This window comes from Anopheles moucheti, chromosome 3, assembly GCF_943734755.1.
Source record: "Anopheles moucheti chromosome 3, idAnoMoucSN_F20_07, whole genome shotgun sequence".
NCBI lineage: Eukaryota > Metazoa > Arthropoda > Insecta > Diptera > Culicidae > Anopheles > Anopheles moucheti.
In genome coordinates this window covers 67,784,197-67,792,802 of record NC_069141.1, presented here as the reverse complement: position 1 = coordinate 67,792,802, position 8,606 = coordinate 67,784,197, and positions in this window count along the sequence as shown.

Sequence of the window (8,606 nt, the reverse complement as noted above, 5' to 3'; positions counted from 1 at the left end):
CGCGCTCGCTAAATCTTTATTAACATTAATGAGCCACGTCGTAGTCGGATTACGTGAAGAGTTGTACCTTTTCCCCACTCTCTACCGACCCGTACCGGATCCCAAAGGTTGCTGTTTCCTTCCTTCAAATGATCTCACTAAACACCTGGGAGGGTGAAGATCGGACAGGGTGAGGAACGGAAAAATATGCCAAGATGAAGCATTACGTCTGGGAAGCGAGTGTGTGTGTGTGCTTTCAATAACTATTCAATATTTTGACACTAAGTACCGCCACGTAATGGTACTGTTCTTACGTACGCAATGCTATTTCTTTTTCTGTATTTCGGTTTTTTTTCTGTCTTTTTGTTTCATTTCCAAGCTTTCCGAGTGTTAACCTAGATGCACGGCAGCTCGTTGATTAGCCGTCGTCTCCTTTCGTCTTTCTACTTGGTGATTAGTTTTGTGCGTTTTCCCTTTTTTCCCATTTCGGTTTTCATACCCTAACCGTTCGCCTCGTTTCTGGCCGGCGCTGGTTGCGCATTATTTTGCCTTTCATCGCGCGTACGGCTGGGCGCTGTGGGAAGAGGCAGAGATTTTCTACATGATCACACATTCCAACCAACGGCGCGGGGGTCACATTAACCTCCCCCCCGGGGGAGGGGTTGAGCGGGGGGATGAGTGGGGGAGTCAGGGGAAAAAATTTCAAACCAACAACCGATACAATTTCTTCGTTTAATTCATCAAAATTAGATGCCCCGGAGCGGAAATAATTTATTCGAGGTCTTTTCGGAACTACCCTACCGGACAGGTGAGGGTGATTTTGGGGATGGTAAACGGGAAAATCGGGAAGGGCAGGACGCGAAAACGGAACTACCGAAATAAGTAGGTACCGCGCCACCGGACCGGACATTGTCAGTTCGGGGGTTGAGAGTGAGGGAGAGCCCAAGTACCTTCGGCGGTTCAATTCGGTAGCCAGTCGGTGGCAAACCATTTCTTCCAGAGGCAGCATAGGTTGGGGTTCAACGGAGGGTGCAGGTAATCATTCAATCAAGATTTGGCAACGAATTTTTCCCCCGTTTCACCGAAAGAATGGTCCATACCGTGGCCGGTTTGTAAGAACTGCAAATTTTATCCAAAAATCCGTTAGCGAACGATCGCGCCCGGTGAAGGATAATTTTTCCTAAAGGCCTTTGCAAAAATTGGAACGGTGGCAATGATCGAAATTGGAGCTCACCAGGTAGGAAAAAGGTACAAATTTTGCAACATTTTTAATGATGCCCCCGCGAAAGACCCTTTGCGGGGCACAACGCAAGCTGAGCGGATCGTACGAAGCGTCGCACAGGCAACGCAGCCGGCAAAGGAAACCAGAAGCTTCTGGCGTTGATGAAATGCGCCCTGATCGAAGTGTTTTAAGTGCAGGGAAAGAAATATAATTTATTAAAATACTATATTTACGACAGGGATAAAAAGAAGGCAATGCCCACTCGGCAGCATACAAAGTATTATTACAATCATGCCAGTGCCGGGAATGTACATGGGCCGGAAATGAAACGATCAAACAATGAGCAGCAGTGCAATGCGAATGCTAACCCAGCAAAGGACATTAGGGTGCGAACGGGCCTCGGGTCTCTAATGATGGTCCGCAGATGAATTGTTTTAATGCAAACATAAACATACCATTCGTACCATCCTCGGCCCGGTTTCGGTGCACGAAGTAAGAGAAATAAATTCCACTCAATTCTACAACAACAAACCGGCACAACATACACATAATCACCAAAAGGTGAACTCCATTCCACCGGAAAAAGCAGCTTGATTTGGTTGCGCAAAACCGAGCGCAGTGTGATCGTAAGCTTTGTTTTATTTCTGCTCGCGCGATGAACCGCGCGCCCGGTTCATTCTAGGTGTTGTTTGTCTGCTCCCAAAATTACTCCCCAAATACGGGACCACTCACTGTGGGGGAAACCCGAGGGGGGGCGCACAATAGGGGTAGGGAGGGTGTAATGGGACGAAACGGTCGAGCTCATTTTTTATGAAAATTATTTATTTTCCTTTCACCGCACTTCACATGAGCAATTGCGTTTGCGATCGCGATGCGTGCCGTGATCCCGGTTGTGTGTTTCTCGCGGAAACGTAATAATATGTGTAATGTTTCTGATTCTAATGCTACGGGATCATCATTGTTTCGAAGGATATGGTGGGTGCAGGGGTGACAAGAAGGGAGGGGATCGAAACGGATTAGAAACCGAACGAATTAGCCACATCCGCAGCTGGTTTGTTACGGATGATGAGTCGTTAGTTGAGACGAACGATCAGGCGATCGTTGACCACGATTACGAAAGGAAAGTGTGTGTGTTTTCTTTTTTTTTTTGGTAATAATTAGTTCCCTCAAGTGGGTAGTATTTTTGTGATAAAGTATAGAGTAAAAGGTTGCTAGCTAGATTTATTCTTCTTCCGAAGCGTTCTGGAAGTGTTTCAACTTGAAGATTAATTTTGCTAAATTGTGATTTATTTGAAGTCACAAAACAAACAGTTTCAAGAGTGGGGTTTTCCACAACTTTATACTATTAAAGGAACAATTTTCAGCCAAACATAGTGGCACGTTATAAAACAACTAAAAGAGTTTCTAAAAAATATGAAAAAAAGCGTATCCTAGACTTGGCAATAAAAGCAATTTAACTGCTACATGAATGAGAGCGTAACGGCATAACGCAAAGTATATAAAGTTGGTATCGAATGTACGCATCAATAAAATAACAACCAAAAAAAAACAAAACCCTCCATCAAAACCTCACGTCAACATTCCTCGCTTCCAGCTGTTTATGGCAGAAGATAATTTTTATGTGACTACGGTACTTAAAGGTACATATCCGAAGAACGGTTTAACGGTGGTTATGGTGGCGAAAGTTTTGGGGCGTTTTGAATATTTCTTTATAGTTGTAGGTAGGGAAATAGGGAAAGAGTTTTACCTCTATTTTTTGCTGCAATCCGCTCATGTGCTTATTTATAAAAACATTTTCACAAGCATTAAATGGTTAAGACTTTTAGTATAAATATGATGATTGTAGTATGGATAATGATTTATCTAAATGGTAAAAAGGGTTCATGAAATTCATCTTAATATGCAAGAAAGTTGCAAAATCAACAAGCTTACACGTTTTAATTGATCCGTTTAGACCATAAACATAACTGCATTAGGCAGACAAATCGTTTGCTCAAATGTTCCTTCGGGGACGCACCTCGGCCCATAACCAGACGCACAAATGTACGCACGATTAGCCGAGTGTTGATGATGGTACTGCCGGCTGACGATGCTGTCGGTTGATGATACACTTGATAAAGATAGCTTTCTAAACAATCTTCCACTTGCGGCGATTGCTACGAAACCCATCGAGCCGTATATACGGGAATGCAAAGCAACCCTGCAGGCAAAAGATGCCCGGTTTCTTAATGGTTCCGGGATCAACCTGGGCTGCGGTAAGGTGCAGCTCACCGTCCAACCGATAACCGCCTGTAGAGCTGTGGTTTCCTTCGTTCTTAGCATACCGGCCATATTTCTCTACGCTTTCACCCCTTGCTCGGGCATCAGGCTTCAGTGCTGCAAATGAAGTTGTTGCTGAATGATAAAACGATTTGCTCCGTAAACGGTCGAAGCATGTGGTGCAAGGTGCAAAGGTTCTTCCGTTCCGACACACCGTAAAGGAAGTCCGTACCAAGTCTGCGAGCGTGGTCCGTACCAGCTACAGCTGGTAAAGGTGAAAAAGTTGAACTACTTCGACCCAACTATCCCTTTAGTCGTGTTCGACAGCATCATCATCATTATCATCATGAACATTATCATCATCGCCGAGGTAGGTGTCGTCTCGATTGGAGTCTCGTCTGGGAAAATGAAAACCGTTTTCCTTTCCGATTTGCAAAACCCCTCCCCCTGCCGTTCGGAAAAGTCAGCTTCGTTTTCCTAAACGCTAGAGGACAACGAGGCGGCTGCCGTGAGGTTGAGGTCCCGTTCCGAAAGCGTCACCCTGCCGCCGGGTTCAGTGGGACGAGATGCATATAAATATACAAACCGATTACCCGGAGCCACCGTTCATGGTCGGGCAGCTTCCGTCCGTTTTGGGCAGCGCCCGCTTTCGAAAGACGATGTAAGGAATGTGATAGTTGTTATCTTAGAATCTCGGTGTTGATGTTCGCACCGGACCGGAGTTTAGGCTCCGACCACGCCATTACCAATCTGACGCAGGTACATTGTAGCCAGTGTCCATGGTGGTGGTGCTGAGTTTTCTTGGTTTGGGCAGTCTCGACTGTGTGCCGGCTGTTGGGAAGCTTCGAAAAAGGGTTTTCCGACAGGGCACGGTTTGTCGGAGGATGCCGAGATGGAAGAAAGGCCGGCGTGGAGTGTTGGAAAATTTGACTACCATTGTTTTGCTGTTAGCACCTCTCGTTGCACATTTCATGGTGAGCCTTTTTATGCGGCCGGCAACAGGTGTGTCATGAATCAATTAAAACTGACAATGGCGGGTTTAGAATTTGCTTGATTGTACAAAAGATCTTACACTGCTTTCATGATGAGCGTGCTCTTAGTGCCCTGCCTGTAGTTGATTAGAAGAAGAAAGGCTTCAATTGATGATTTTAGGATATAATTTTGGCGAATTAAAGGGCTTTGAACGAGATTATATTTTATTTACTATACCTTACTATTTATTATACTTGATAATACTTTATTTATTGATTGATTTATTATACTTGATATCCTCTCTTTGACACCTTCATCCCTCCTTTCCCTTTCCTTAGTAGCCTTAATTTAAATTACTTTCTAGTCTAGACCTTTATTCTTAGTAAGTACTTATCTTATCTTTGGCTCTATGTTAGTCTTTAAATAAGGCGCTTAGTTATAAGTTATGTTTGTAAAGCTTGTGCGGACCAACTAAAAATAAATAATAATGAATAATAATCTGTTTTGATATTTGTTTTATTATTTTTTTTTCTTATCCTAAATCGAAATAATAATAAATAATTTTGACGAATAAAATGGCTTTGAACGTGATTAGATTTTATTTACTATACTTTACTATGTATTGTACTTGATAATCTGTTTTGATATTTGTTTTATTATTTCTTTTTTTTATGCTTAATCGTTTGTAAGAAATTTTTTTAAATAGTTTCACATAAAAAATGCAATACAACGCATCTTTTAATCATTAAATATAATATATTGTTAATTTCATCATAACGACTAAGACGTATCGATTATTGCTAATGACTATAAACTATTAACTATTGATGATTTAATCTTTAATATAATCCAGCTTCTTTTGTTGACATTTCCTATTCCGGTGAGAGTTTTTCTATGATTATAAATATTATTTTTCTGATGCTTTTTGTATAGCTATAATGCTTAATATTGCTTAAAAAAAGGATTTCGGGAATTTTTCTGTTCTTTAAAATATGTTAAATATGTTTTTTAATAAATATCTATAAAATGCTGAATGACACTTGATTTATGCATTAATTTTCTTATCGTCTGAAAATTTTAATTCTAAAGATGCAAACAACATATTCAAACAATCCTTCTCTGTCTCAAGGGGCAATAAGAGGAGTCGAAAGAGGCGCGTACCAAATATTATAACGCATAATCGTAATCATAACAATAATAATAGTAATAATCATCATCAAACTCCACAGCGGCGGATGAGCGGCTAAAAAAAGGCAAGACGTAGCAAAAGGAGACGGACAATCAAGCAGCATAAACACGAAAGAAAGCCAACCGAAGGAAAACAAAAGCCACAAAACTATAACAAAACAAAATAGAGACAGAGAGAAATACAAAAACGACACATCATGCTGAAACTAATCCTGGCCAAATTGTGTTTGGGCTGCCGGTTGGCATGCCCGCACTGATCACCGCATTGTGGGTTGTAATGATACATGTTTTTTTTATTTTACTTTGTTTCCCTGCACTGTTTCCTTCTTCCCGGCGCGCCCTTTTTTTGTGGACGACGACTTTCAAGCAGGCTGTGGGGCAAAAAACATTAACCACCGATAGATCTTTTCCCTGCTTGCGCACCGACAGCCCAGTTGGCCGCAGCCTGTTGGCCAGTGTGTAATATATTTAAAATCCGTACTGCCATGGATCCGTACAGCTGTAGATTATTGTCTTAAAATTTGATACACATTTACGACCGGATGCCATTTAAGAAGTCATTTATAGTATGACTTTCGGTCGGTCGGTGGTTGCTGTACACATTGTGCGTGCCGTCGGTAGCGACCGAGTGGTTGCGTTGCGCTGGAACACGTGGAAACGGTACTAGCAGCTAGAGCGTTACGCGTGTGTTGGCAACATAATCGAGACGTTCGCCAGAAAACCGTCATCGACCGAGCGACAGTTTATACGCCGGCGTCAACGATATGAAACGGGGCTTGGAGTTTGGAAAAGGAAAACATAATCTACAGGTTCCGCTACAGCCCCGGCGTCTCCGCTGCCGCTTTATTATTGTTTTCTTATTGTTTATTTTCTTTCGTATTTTTTTGCGCCAAAGAAATGGGCCAGCAAACCCATAAGCTAAGCTACCGTTTTATGTACGTGCACACTTTTAGAAAAAGAAATTTAGCTTAAAGTGGAAAGGAGAACAAGGCGCGGAAGAAATTTAAATATTGCTGAAACGGTTGGCATAGAATCCCCGGCTGGTAGGTGGATTTTGGTTTGCTTTTCTCGAGATCATATTTATGTTTACCGCAACCATGTTCCGGCAGTCGGAAGCTCACTTTCTTACATCGCGCGTCGTTAAAGTAGGCTGTGTGTTGTGCTGCATCCGATTGTGCGGCCCATACAAACGCACCATTGTTTTGCTGATCGTTTCATTTCGATTCATCGCGATCGACTCCCGGCCCCGGTAGAGGGTCCCAGGCAAGGGAACCCAGCCAGAGAGAAGTGGCAGGAAACGGTGGTATGCGTTATGCGCTACCGCTATGCTTCCGTCCTGCCGGGCGCAAAGGCAGAACGCAACCCAACCACACAGCGCTTACAGTCTGGGTCGGGTGGTTAAGCGTAGCGTAAAAAGCGATTTACAACTTAATCGCCCAAACGCTTCAACGGTTGAGGATTTATTTCATAACTTGCGTTCGTTGCTTTTTTTTTTTGTTGCTTTGCTTCCCTCCCGACATCCACATCCCTTTTATGTCGCTGCTTCGGAACGATTCTTTCCTACTCGCGGTGTATTATATCCCCCATTACCATTTGTTTTTTCCCCCAAACCTCACCATAGTTCCTGACGATTTCTATCCGAGCCCCTTGCAGCTAACTTACCCCTCTTGGAGCAAACCCTACCGGCTCCAGCAGCCGCTCTCGATCGAGCGTAGAGTGGGAAAGCGAAGATTAAAGATTAAATGGTGCAATTTTACACCTCATGATGGAGAATAAAATTTAAAAAAGAAATAAAAATATGCCGGAACAATAACACCGAACGACCGATCGAATCGATCGCCCGGTTAAATGAACAACAAAACGCAACAACATTTATATATATAGTTTTTTTTTCTTCTCCCAAACAGATCGCGGTCATTGTGGCCACACTTCGTCTACGATGCGTAGACCGATGACGATGGTGATTCCGTCGCCGTATCGTTCGTTGGTACGGGGTGTGCAAGCACGTTTCGAGATTGGGTGATCTGTGATCTGTTTCAAATTCTTCGCCTGATTAAACAACTAATGACTCGTACAACATGGCCACATACACACACACACGCTCGTGGAATAACGTGTCCGCGTTGTCATGATCGTTCTTTTAAGCTCAGCATAGTTTTCGGTACGATGAACCGTGTGGGAATCTTTGGGCTTGAGTCGCTTTGGTCGCCCGTTCGCTTGGTGTGAAACTGTGGCTCGTAGCTCGTGGCCCAGCTGGCTATTGCTGACTCACTTTGTCCTGGTCGACCGGGGTAAGGGAGGGTTTCGCAAATTGCATGCGAATTTTGCTACTCATACTGTACCGATGGTATTCGTTGTTGATATTCGCCTATAGGTGAATAGAGTATCGCTTAAAATTATATTTAAAAGTTTAACTAAACGCAGGATATTAACAAGCAAATTTTTATTATAAATATTTATCTTGCAAATTCAACTTCCTATACATCTCCTGCTCATCTTAGATCATAAAGCTTAATCTAAGACAGATTTAAGGGATCGATCTTTTCTATTGATAGCAAAGAAAGTGATTGAAACCTATAAGAGATCAAGATCGAGTAAGTAGCACTGGAACTCCCTGGTACCACACAATTTATGGAAGCTTGTCCTAAGCATTCCTACATATAAGCTTGTACAATGGTAAACACATGGTGTTCAACCTTGCGAAGTATCGGAGAAAGCCCCAAGATTATGAATTTCTTAATCCGTCGGAATTTATGGAGCGTAGAGATAGTCTTGTTGATGAAAAGGCTTATATAATTACACTCAGAGTGAAACATAATTGCTTTTACAGTACTGTCACCATAATCAACGGAAAAAAAATCAAGCATAATTCTAACTCATCAATGTCTCCACTAGTTAGAGAATTATTCGAAAGGTACATGCAGTTTCTGAGATGCGCAGTTCCTCGTATACGCTGATTCGGAGGTACGTGGTTTTTGGAAATTCG